Raw genomic sequence first — 13,320 nt, 5'->3', positions numbered from 1 at the left:
TATATAACAATAATAATATAGAAATAAGAGAAATAAGAATTATGTACAAATATGTGCATCATACTACAATATATACAACAGTGTAAATAATTAAATAATGAAATAATTATTGCACAGTTGAATTATTACACAAAATTGAACTGATATTTTTATTATTATTTAATTTACTGATATTATTTAAGTACTCGTGCATAAACTTTAGACATGAATTTTAACTTCCTCATAAAAAATCCTCATATGGACATATCTGGTTGAGCATAATGAGAAAAGCATATAGGGATGTAATATACATAATTCTACTGGTCTATTATGGCAGATGACTGAATTATAGAGATTATGAAGAATACTGTCGATACAGAAAATGCCACACAGTAAATATTGAGTGTAACCGCTTGATAGGGATCTAAATTACTAACATTCATAAATTATGCATAATTCTTACATTTAAACATACAGTACTGTGCAAAACTCCTAGGCACCCTAGAGTTTTGTATATAAATTTTGTCTTAGATGTTTATTTATTTGTTTTCTGCATTAATTTCATTATAGCAAATTTTTTTATATTTAGAAACTTTTCATGTCTTTATTTTTGAAAGGATCTTCTCTTTATGTTTTTTTTTTTTACATGTGCCTAAGACTTTTGCAGAGTACTGTCTATCTGCTACACGTGTCACATCATGCGGTATAACTTATATTTCTGAATATTTATCCGTGTCAAAATGCACCTCTACAATTCATTTCAATAAAAATCACTGAGAGAAATAAGCATTTTCATTAAAAAAGAAAAACAAAGTGGGACCAAATTTTGTCTCATTATTAAAAAAATTTAGGCAGTTTTAAGTGATTTTGTACATTGAGAGGCTTGATTACTACCAGAAAAATACAAGCATACTGTATTTGGCAGAACATCTCAGTGAAGTACCAGTATGGAAGCTCAAAAAAAATGGTCCTGTAAGTCATTATAATGAGATACTATCTCAAAATAATGACTTAGTATCTCAAAATAATTAGTTAGTATCTCAAAGATACTAAGTCATTATTTTGAGAAGGTGTCTTATTATTTTGAGATACTAAGTCATTATTTTGAGATACTAAGTCATTATTCTGAGATACTAAGTCATTATTCTGAGATACTAAGTCATTATTCTGAGATACTAAGTCATTATTTTGGGAGTTTCTCATTATTTTGAGATACTAAGTCATTATTTTGAGATACTAAGTCATTATTTTGAGATACTAAGTCATTATTTTAAGAGTTTCTCATTATTTTGAGATACTAAGTCATTATTCTGAGATACTAAGTCATTATTTTGAGATACTAAGTCATTATTTTGAGATACTAAGTCATTATTCTGAGATACTAAGTCATTATTTTGGGAGTTTCTCATTATTTTGAGATACTAAGTCATTATTTTGAGATACTAAGTCATTATTTTGAGATACTAAGGCATTATTCTGAGATACTAAGTCATTATTTTGGGAAAGTTTCACATCATAATGACTTACAGGACCGTTTTTTTCATCACACTGGCGGAAATGGGCTTCCATACCGAGACTAACTGTGATCCATCTTTATCTTCCTCTCTCATCCGCTGACGCACACCATCTTTGTTTGCCTGTTCTAAACCTGTACACACACACACACACACACGGCTTTTGTTATCCACCCCAATAGGTGATAAAAGGTGTGTGTACTGGCTGCCAGGAGCTGGAGGTGGGAGAGAATTCCTCTGTCTGCTTGTTATTGTGGTTGAATGACAGGCTTCTATCCCTCTGAGCATCTAATACAAGCCTTGCTTTGTATCCACCTACACACAACACATTTGTATTTAAAGGTGCTGTGTGCAGCAATATATCATTGTCAAATTAATTGTGGTACCTTGGTATAATCACTGTAAACAAATGAGATCATGGTGGAGATGACTGATCGCCTCTATCTCACACCAGTGGCATTTTTAGTGCTGGTGTTCTTCAAAATTAAAACCACATTTCGAATAAACCCCGTTGCATCCTGTCATAAAAAGGAAAGAGCTTCCTCAGTATTTGCTCTTTCTCTTTACTGAAGAGGATAAACCGTCTTTCCCTCCTTCCACCATCTGCTGCCAGAAGCTCTGAAAGCTTTAGAAAAAACACAACCTCTTCCTGTTTTGTGCCGTAAAGCGATCCAGCAGATTTCCCGCCAAATCCGACCAGGTGGAGAAACAGTGGAGGTAGAGGCTGGTAGAGGCTGCCAATCATCTCTTGTTTGTTTCCAGTAATTATAGTAATGTATCAAAATGTGGTGATGAATTATTGATGTTAAAATACTACACACAGCACCTTTAGCCAGGCTAGTTAACTAAGAACACATTCTTATTTAACCAGGTTAGTGGACTGAAAACACATTTCTACATACAGCAACAGACTGGTGGTTAATCATGGAGATGGAGGGTTACACACACACACACACACACACACACACACCCTCCACCCCCCCGATCTTCCCAGCTGGCACTGGGATTTGAACCTGCCCGTCCTGTGAACAGTAAACCAGCCATTTTTGGTTTGCAATACTGGGAGAAATATGCATCAAATCCTGGAAGAGTGAGAGAGGATTTGTTTAGAGCTGTGTAACCGTCCGCCACCTCTCTCTCTCTCTCTCTCTCTCTCTCTCTCTCTCTCTCTCACACACACACACACACACACGCATACACAAAATTCCCTTTCCTGACATCTGCGGCTCTATCGAGGGCTATTGTGTTTCTCTTCCCAGAATTGTATAACAAACCCAATAAAACAGCTCTTAGATGGCTCTCTCTCACTCTCTCTCTCTCTCTTTCACACACACACACACACACACACACACACACACACACACACACAAACACATAACCTGGATTTTTTCCGTCTGTGTGTATCAGTCTGTACAAACGAGCACTTAAAAATGACCCCAAATGCATTAAGTCATAATTTCTGTCTCTGCCTTTTTTTTTTCTTTCATTCAGTGCGTTCAATGCATGTAGCAAGATACACACACACACACACACACACACACACACCTGATTTGAACCAGAACAGGATAAATCACTGAAACCCTTTGAACTCTTAGGTGAAATGGACTTTGCACACACACACACACACACACACACACACACACATCCTCACTCCTGGTTCCTCGAGATTTTGGGACATTACATCATGAACCACAGCAATAAAATACCCATTAGTGTTTATGTGTGCAACTGTGTGTATGTGTGTGTGTGTGTGTGGGTGGGTTTCTCAGTCCATGATACTGAAGCAGTGTGTGCATACTTGCATGCCTACGTGTGTGTGTGTGTGTGTGTGTGTGTGTGTGTGTCTCTGCACAGTTAACAGGGCTACTTCTAAATTTTTCCACTGGAAGTCCTTCTGTTTCAATATTTCAACAGTGAGGTGAGAAAACTTGAATTAAAGGGCCATTCCACAGATTTTCCCACTGAATTTTCCAGCTTTCTGCTTGGTTATGAGGCATCCGGGCTGTAAATTGGCGCAAAGGAATATTGAAAATCAAGAGTTTGTGACATTTTAAATAACCACTGTGTGAATTATTTTAGTGAATTTATTGCTTTTAAGGTGATTTTCCAGCAGCACAAAGTGAATTTAAAGTCACCAACATGGGTCCATAAAACACCTTAAAATCATTTTCCTCTCAACATCAGTACAGAGAAAAGGTAGCAGTGTATCCGTGCATTAGTGCTTAAATTAGAAGACACATTAGTAAACATGTCATCCGCCATAAATGCTGCAGTTGCAGTTATACAAAGGTGAAAAAGGTCAAAGTTTCAAGTTTGTGTTTGCAAACTTCTCTATCTTTAAAATGTCAGCTTTTCAGGAACTTTTCATAAAGAAATTCATTCTTGTTTTTAGGTTGGAGTTTATCCTACAAGGCTTTGAAAGGGTTTTATAAGCTTCTAAGGTTTGTAGAATTTTCTCAACCCACAGAGAGACATGAAAAAACGAAAATCACCAAAATTGAAGATATTTTGTAGGTCCATTTGCATTGTCTGGTAGTCTTTGATTTTAACATGTGTGGCTCCCCCTATTGGCTGATTGTACAAATGATCCGGTGACTCCTTGGACCAATCGGTAAATAAATAAAAAAGCCTCAGGGGGGAAAACTCCAGAAAGTAAAAAAGTGCTGGATTTGTGCACCAAATTCCATGTCATTCCAACTTCCAGTATGGGAGATGTCAATTACATCTTTAATTACAATTTTTAATGTTGATCTGTAATATGGTTTTGGATCAATCTGCTTGACTTCAAGACATTGCCACCTGTTTGGATAATATTCTTGTAAATTTTGCATTGGAAGTGGAACAATCTAATCTCCGCTTAGATTATGATTATGAGATTATGAGTCAGTAATATAATAAATGACTTGCTATGATGGATAGTCTTAACAGCTTCAGAAGTGAAGAGGTCAGTGTGAGATCAGTGAGCAGTGTTTCTCAACGTGGGGTCCGGGGACCACCAGGGGTCCTTGAGGGAGTTCCAGGGGGTCCCCAAGCAAATTGATGAATTGTTAAACTTCAGCATTATTTCATTTACAAGAAGTGAACACAATTAGAGAATGTAGCTTCTCTGTTATCTCTCTACCTACAATACAGATAGTCATGGAATTCTGGACATAATCATATCTAACAATAAAAATATTTGCATATTTGGGCCCGAGACACAAAATCTCATCAAATGGGGGTCCGAGGCCCAAATGTGGACTAAATTAGGGGTCCTTGATATGAAAAAGGTTGAGAATCACTGATTTATAGTAACATTAAAAGAGCCTATGATGATAAATCTGCAGTTTGGACTGGATTAAAAGCTAGGAAGACAGAGATTCTTAAGATAAAAAAACATGTACAGAAACACAGACTTTTGCCATTTTGATTTTCATTCTATTTCTTCACAAGGCATTTGCCTCATTGTAATCTGAAATGAACACATACACATACACTTTGAAAAAAAATATTCACCTTAACAAGTGATGTAGTCTTGAAATCTTATCCGTAAAACAAGCGAATGAATCTGCCAAAGGGGTGAGACAATTTTACTTTTTTTAACTTTAAGAGTTCTTCTCAATCACATGATAACATCAGATCACTGCAGGATAATGCAAGATAATGTCTCATGATTCAAGGAAAAAAAAAAAGAAAAAAAAAAAGCTGAGCTGCACTGGAAACAAGGGAAAATATCTCACCCCATTTCCACATTTGTTTGTGTGTAGCCTTCCCAGCTCTGGTTAGTAGTGAGCTGCAGCACTGAAAAATGAACTACACATTTCATTATAGTCTTTTAATGTATCATTCATCCACCAGGTTACACGGTCATGACCAGTTTGAGGCTGGGATTAAGAAGATTTAAAGTAACTGTGAGTTCCAAGGTCATCCTATTCAATATAAAAAGAAAACAGTCAGTGGTGGAGTGTTTCACTTCCTTAAAACTGACAGTAGCTGCTTCTCTTATATATGACATATGAATAATGAATTTTTCTTCTTGAGTTGCTGATCATTTCCACATACGATGATATTAACATCACAAATGCTACGAACTGTGGGTAATTCTCTCAAGCAATGTGTGCGGGATTGCAAAGTCCGAGAGTCCATGAGTCCAGACATTGGGACTGGGCCAGTATCTGTCCCTGACCCTTGGCTTGGAACAGGAAAACCGATCAGGTTGAGATAAGAACTCATGTAAAAACAAATTTAGCGGTTACATGGTTACATGGTGGGATGGTCTCCCAGGCTTCACAGATTTCCAGCTGGTTTCTAGATTTAGTAAATAATTGCGCATATTAACAAATCCCCTAGACCATGGGAATTGCCCTTTAAGCGTTCTTCTTTCACCACTCTACCTAAAGGGAAAATACCGATATGAAATAGAAAAATAAATGTCTCACTTCTAAACCTTGATTTTGCTTCTGTGTTTGAAGTCACTGCCACTTTAACTCTGCAAAAACTTCATCTTTTAGTCCTTTTTGGCTCGTTCGGGTCCGGTTCCTGGTGATGTCATCGCCCCGATTCTCATTTTCCCGCTCGGTGGGGGGGGGGGGGGGGGGGGCAGGATATGACACGGAGCGGTTCCCACAGTGAGGTGTCACCGATCACGGCGGGCCAGATATTAGCACGGACCTCTGGGGCAGATGAATAAAACATATTCATAAAAAATTTAGAGCGAATATGACCAAGGCCCCCCGTGGGTGCAAACACACACACACACACACACTGTCACTTACTCTGTCTCACTGTCACACACACACACACACATCATAATTGTTCATCGATTTCCTGCCCGCCACAATGACAATGCTCCATTTCCTTTTCCTGCTTGTGTTTGAATTGACTTGCAGGGGAAACTTAGATCAGGTGAAGCTCAAGCAGAAATATTAAATAACTGAAATATCAAATAACTGATTTTATTTGAAACCCAGTCAGTGTGCAAGCTGCCATCACCAGTTTTTCCATTACCAATGACACAAGGCCTTTTTTTTTTTTTACACACTGTTTTAAAGGCTCGTTCTGCTGTTTTACTGGAGGGTAGACAGCAGAGATGGAGTGGGAAGATGAGAGAGAATGAAAGAGAGAGAGAGAGAGAGAGAGAGAGAGAGAGAGAGAGAGAAATGCTCTGAACAAAAAGGTTTCTATATAGCACCAGGAAATGGTTTCTTTAAGCTTGAACCATATCAGAACCCTTTATAGTGCTGTGAAGAAGAAGAAGAAGAAGAAGAAGAAGAAGAAGAAGAAGAAGAAGAAGAAGAAGAAGAAGAAGAAGAAGAAGAAGAAGAACCATGAAACTAGCAGTATTAAAGGAACTTTTTATTCTGTTTTGGACTGCACTAATATTACTTGAGTTATTGGTATATTTCCATGTCTCTTTATGCAGCAATGGAGGTAAAAAGCATGGTTTTAGGAATCAGATCTTGTGTGTGTGTGTGTGTGTGTGTGTGTGTGTGTGTGTGTGTGTGTGTGTGTGTGTGTGTGTGTGAGAACACATTGAAAGGCCTCCAAAGGGAGTTTGCTTAGTGTAATTATGGTGGAAACCTTGATTAGCATAATCTTATAGACTGTATTCCCACAGACAACCAGTTCTCTCTCTCTCTCTCTCTCTCTCTCTCTCTCTCACACACACACACACACAGTCCCGTTCCAACAGTATTCCCATCATCATTCCATATTTCTGCTACCCTGGTCCCTGGTGACTGGCATCGTTTGTCTATGTAACACACACACACACACACACACACACACACACACACACACACACACACACACACCCATTAGGCTAATGAAACACAAGAGAGACATACAGAGGCTCAAGCATGTGAGTGCACACTCTCGATTACATGGACATACACTCACTTACGCAACCACCACACACACACACACACACACACACCCATGAGAAAGTGGTCATCATAAGAGCGTGATGTCATCTCCTTGCTGTACAGACAGAAGATGGATTTGTTTTCAGACACAGTGAAGCCAGTCAGTCATTTCCCAAAGACAAGCTGATTGGTTTTCTACAGGCCACCGCAAGTGTGACGGCCTCCTGTCTTCACTGTGTGTGTGTGTGTGTGTGTGTCTGTCTCCTCACACACACACACACACACACGGCTTCATCTGTGTGTGTGACTGTGATTGCGTACATCGGCCATGTAATCCGGGCAGATTGCTGTGGTCTGTGTTTCCACTAGCTGAGCAAATACTTGGAACCAATGGCTGTGCTTGTTGTTGCTATGTGACTGTGACTGTGATTCACTGAGGCATGTTTCGCCTGAAGTGTTACAGTCAGCATTGCATCTGAAGCTGGCCAGTTTACAAGTGATGAGCGAAGGAAACGAGGAAGTGGAGCTGAACAATTCATCGAAAAAAATCGCAAAATCGCAACATGAACTTCTGCAATTTCCAAATCGCAGAAAAATTTGACTAAACGAGGTATTTTAGTGTTATTTAGAATATTGGTGAAAACCTTTCATCACACTCAAACTCAGTAAATCCTGTATACAAATATCTAGGGCTGCAACTAACGATTATTTTCATTGTTGATTAATCTGTCGATTATTTTCTCGATTAATCGATTAGTTGTTTGCTCTATAAAATGTCAGAAAATGGTGAAAAATGTGGATCAGTGTTTCCCAAAGCCCAAGATGACGTCCTCAAATGTCTTGTTTTGTCCACAACCCAAAGATATTCAGTTTACTGTCATAGAGGAGTAAAGAAACCAGAAAATATTCACATTTAAGAAGCTGGAATCAGAGAATTTTTACTTATTTTTCTTAAAAAATTACTCAAACCGATTAATCGATTATCAAAATAGTTGCCGATTAATTTATTAGTTGACAACTAATTGATTAATCGTTGCAGCTCTACAAATATCTACTTTTTTTTTCAACAAAATCACTTTTCTGTAAACAATTTTAAAGATATAAAAAATGTATGACAAGAAAAACTTGATATGAATCGCAGTTTCAACCGCAATTGCAATATTCTGCCAAATAATCGCAAATTACATATTTTTTGTCTATATATCGTTCAGCCATACAAGGAAGGGAAAGTTAGTTAATGTAATCTGATCCAAACCCATGGCCTTGACCTGTTTAGATTTACAGTACTGAATACAAAGTATGATTGGTGATGCACTTTGATTCATGCACTTTATTTTGAAATTTTTTTTTTTAAATTAAAAGAACCTGATCTGAACTCTCTCCTCGTCATTTTTGGATTGCATGGGAAAGATCGTTAAGTGAAGATATTCAGTTGTTTTTAAGTAACTCATTAATTATATTATAAATGAGACACTTTTTAACTTTTTTCTAGTAATTTGACCTCTGCTGTAAAATTGCAGCAAAGTAACAGTTCTGTGGACTCCCAGCTTGAGGCGTCTGGCCTGTGTGTGTGTGTGTGTGTGTGTGTGTGTGTGTGTGTGTGTGTGTGTGTGATGTCCCACAGACATAAATCGAATCACATACATGGCCTGTGTATGCTAATATCATCACTCACCCGGTCTCAAATCTAGTTAAATACTTGCTTTACGTAGAATCATCTCCCTGTTGTGCTGACCCGTTTTTCCAGGATGGGGCAAATAGGATTATTTTGTGTGTGTGTGTGTGTGTGTGTGACGCCAGGCATCAAACAGGCCACACACCACACACTTTTTATCATATCAAAGAAAGGTACACAGCTCCAGAACATTTCCACAGGAACAATAAAGCCGATTTTTTTCTTGAGTGGCCCAGATCTGATCTATTTTAATGTTGGTTTTAGTTGAAAAGCTTTAATATCTAAGAGATACGGGGTTCAAAATCACATCTTCTCATTCCAAAACATCTTTCACAGAATCCACATTACGACAGCTTCTCAGAGGAATGAATGGCTGCCATCCCACTTGCCCACAATTCAGGGTCAAAAATCGAATTCCCTGGTCCAGTTCCAGTCTTACCCATCTTTCCTACAATTGGTGAAAACCAAGAGTGTTGGCATCAGGTGACCGGTCAAGTCCGCCGGTACAACTCTGATCTCCTCATGATGTTGTCAGTACACACACAAGCATGGACTGAAGGAGAAAACATCAAACTTACTGCAAGAGAAATGTAGAAAAGCAGTTTAAAAACAGGCTAAAACAGAAGGTTTTTTTTTTTTTTTTACATTTCTCTCTAATACAGAAAACTCTCACATCTACAATGTCCGTTCGTACATTCTGTTCCCTGTAGCCTGAGGAATAGCAAGTACACACACACACACACACACACACACACACACACACACACTCTGTCAGTGCCTGTACCTTACCCATGAATAGTCAATCACCAGTATTTGCCAGAAAATTCTCAAAACCCTCCCAAAATAGATACTAAATTATTCATCATAATTCGTTTTTTAGTTTCAAAGCTGCACTAGGCAAGATTTCTTTTGTAAAAAAGAAATACACTTGTTTTATCAAAATCTCAAAGTAGGGCTGCAATAGATCTTTACAACAGCTGCTGTAGATTCACACTACTTGCCCAAATTATTATTATTTTTCAGGTATATAAATATAAAACTTAGTGAAGTCACGTAACAGGATTTCTGGGCTTTGACGTGTTTAAAATTTAAACAATTACTTCGCTGCCATTTAGGGCCGCCAATGTGTGAAATTGCCCTGGTGCAGCGTGAATGTGTCAGCACTAATCAATCGCAATTGCTTTTTCTGGTTTCTCAAGCCAACGCTGGCACTCTGACACATCGGCTGAGATCAGATAATCTTTTAAGACGTTGTGTCTTTGGGGAGAAAACCTGTTTTTAAATCAAATAACGTTTCGTCAGGCAGGGAAAAACTTTCCTCGACCCAAACACTCGGAGAGCCAAACAGATACAGAGGAGCGAGATCCAAGCTGTCAGGGTTCGAGACGCAACACACACCGATTAGCTTGGCCTCGGCTTATGATCATGTGTTTTTAGTCAGCTTTGCTTCAGCTTTGACACTGATCGGCTTAAACAGCACAGCAACTGAACCTTGATATGAGGAAATCCACCCTAAAACACAATTCATGTCTTGGGACTACTTTGCTTTTCACTGTCACTTTCTCTTCTTCTTGTTTCCGCATTGCATTTCTGACTGAAAAAAAGTGTTTGAGATTCCTTTAAAAAGTCAATCGATTTAGTTTTGATTGTCATTTTAGGATGGAATTCCACTTTAAACGCCAGTCATGTTTTTTTTTAAGAGATGCTTTAACAACTTATGATTTGATATTCCTTCACCATGCACTTGTCAAACTGGTTTGTGTAACTTGCCATTCTCTTTCTCAGGAAAGGTGTGTTAGTTGGCAGTAACTGTGACCCATGCAGTATTGAAGTCAGGGCTCACAAGAAGAAATCAAGCATCTTAATGTTCTCAGTTGAATCGTACTGAAATAAGGGAAATCATCACACCAGTTGCAGGTTTTTCTCACTTGTTTCACATAAAGTAAGATTTTGCAGTTAGTGCAATATTAATTAATTTGTAAGATTCATGTTTTTCCATGATATGAGTTCAGTCTGCATGGTTTAAAGGTGTAAATTCTACTTTAAACTTCAACTTTGTAACTGATTTTAACAGTGGAGGACACTGAATCCATTCTGATTTATAGGGAGCATCCAACATAAAACAGACTTCAGATGCTATTCCTACACTGATTTAAGGTGGATCTTCTGTTTCAACACTGACATAAACTGACTGACACCAACAATGAGAGATAACATAGAGTCCACAGTGATTAAAGCCTCAACCCAACATTTATTTGGCCATATATATTTTAAGTATATTCACATAGATGCTTGAAAAGTTTTGACTTGGAATTGACTTTAAATGGAAAAATAGTTTTTTTTTACAACATTCATAGCTCACTGTACCTCAAAATACATTCTTGCATTGTATTATTCTCAATATGATCAACATGTACTCTCTATTTGAACTTTCTATTTTCTGCTGTTGTGATGACTTTTTTCCCCCACAGGGATCATTAAAGTTTCATCCAACACAAACAAACAGCCCTAACAGCATCAGAACACATGTAAAACCTGTTGTATACTGTCAGTCCTTGTATCAAAAGCTCAGTCGATTAATTCAAGAGTGAAATTAATGACCAAAACTTAGATAAACTCAAAATACAGCAATTTCATGTGGGGCTTTAAAGGGAAAATCCACCCTAAACCTACAATCTGGGACACTTCAGCCTAGATTTGGTTGAGGACGGATGTTCCCTTTTAACTTTGACACTAATGGATTCAAACCACATGAAGTAACAGGATCCACATCTGAAACTATAACACTAATTAAAATGAACCAATCCAGTAAACCAAATCCCACATCTTTTGTTCTGTGCCGCCAAACAGCCAGGAAAAATGACACAGCGATCCCATGATGCCGCTGTCGTTCCGGGACGGGAGATGGAATGATGTGGGAAAAAATACAGAGTCAGAATCATTTCCAAGACATATCCTGGACATTGTTGGTCAAATGCATAAGGATATAGTCAAAATCAGAAGTCTCCCGTCATTGTAATTTGCACGCTGAGTCGTGATTTCACAGGACCAAGCAAAAGTTTTCCACGTCTTTTTATCATTTTCCTGATGTTTTGTCTGACTGGAAATCTAGTCTACAAAATTTCTAGTTTTTTTTCAGGATGTGAAATAGAAATGCTGGTATCCCTGTTGTTTGATTAACAAATACTACTTTTTTGTATTATTATTACGCATTTCATAAGCAATTGTTGAATAAACCACAAAGGGGGCATAAATCTAATGCATAAGTTATTTCTGTTTTCCATTACCGATTATATATTTGCCAGACATCCCATCTCATAAACCACTCAAGTCTCCTTTAAAGGGACATTAAGGCCTCTTTGATCTTTATCGACCTCTACTGGCCACCAGGAGGAATTGCAACAACACTGAAAAAACTTTCCTCCTCCTCCTCGTTTAATCGTGTTCATTTAGATTCATAATTTTTCAGCAAAATTTTGTTTTTAAATTACTACTGTACTTCTTTTACATCAACTCAATTGCCCACTTTTGGGACAAATCCAGTGTTTTGTTGTGTATTAGGCCAAACTGGTAGTGTGAAAGCATCTTTCTCAATTATCCTCTATGTACGTATATGGCAATAATGTAGTGTTCAGCATATTTATCGAGCTTGTTCTTGTGCTTTTGAATTGAAGTTTGAAAAAAGTCCTTTTTTGGTATGGAAGCCAAACGTATACAACTTTATATGGGTGCAGTTTATTTTATACGCACTAAAATATAATATTGCAGATTACCTAACTACAACTGCAGAATACTATTTAACCATATTTTGAGGAAAGAGCTTATGATCAAGTTTCAGCTGTTGTTGTAAATGACTTCATAGTTCTGTTGAAAGGCGAATAAACCACAAAAGCCCAGCGTGGGTGTGCTGTTAGCTGATCACATAAACACAGACTGGGAATCAGTCACAAGACGGCAGCAGTGACGAACCACCGAATGAAACTGATCAAACAGCTGACCGACAGTCAGTCTCTGTAAACATCTCTGGGAAAACATGTGTGTGTGTGTGTGTGTGTGTGTGTGTAATGTCACATTAACAGCAGGAGACAGATTATAAATACAATTCATACAAAAATATATTCATCAGTATAAAAAGAGTTAAAAAACAGCTTCACAGTAGTGACAAGTCACTCATCGTTCTCCTCTCTCCGCCTCCCCCGTCTGCCCTGGAGACAGAGATAGAGTTGGCTGGAAATATGTAAAAGTTCCCTTGATAGACCAGTTAAACCGACATATGTTTGCTGATATATTGGGCTGATAATGTCCTTTA

Source organism: Centroberyx affinis, unplaced genomic scaffold, assembly GCF_046629955.1.
Source record: "Centroberyx affinis isolate AG114_WGS23_722 - 3 ecotype Tasmania unplaced genomic scaffold, CSIRO-AGI_Caff_v1 ptg000294l_1, whole genome shotgun sequence".
NCBI lineage: Eukaryota > Metazoa > Chordata > Actinopteri > Beryciformes > Berycidae > Centroberyx > Centroberyx affinis.
Note: the sequence above shows the minus strand (reverse complement) of the source record.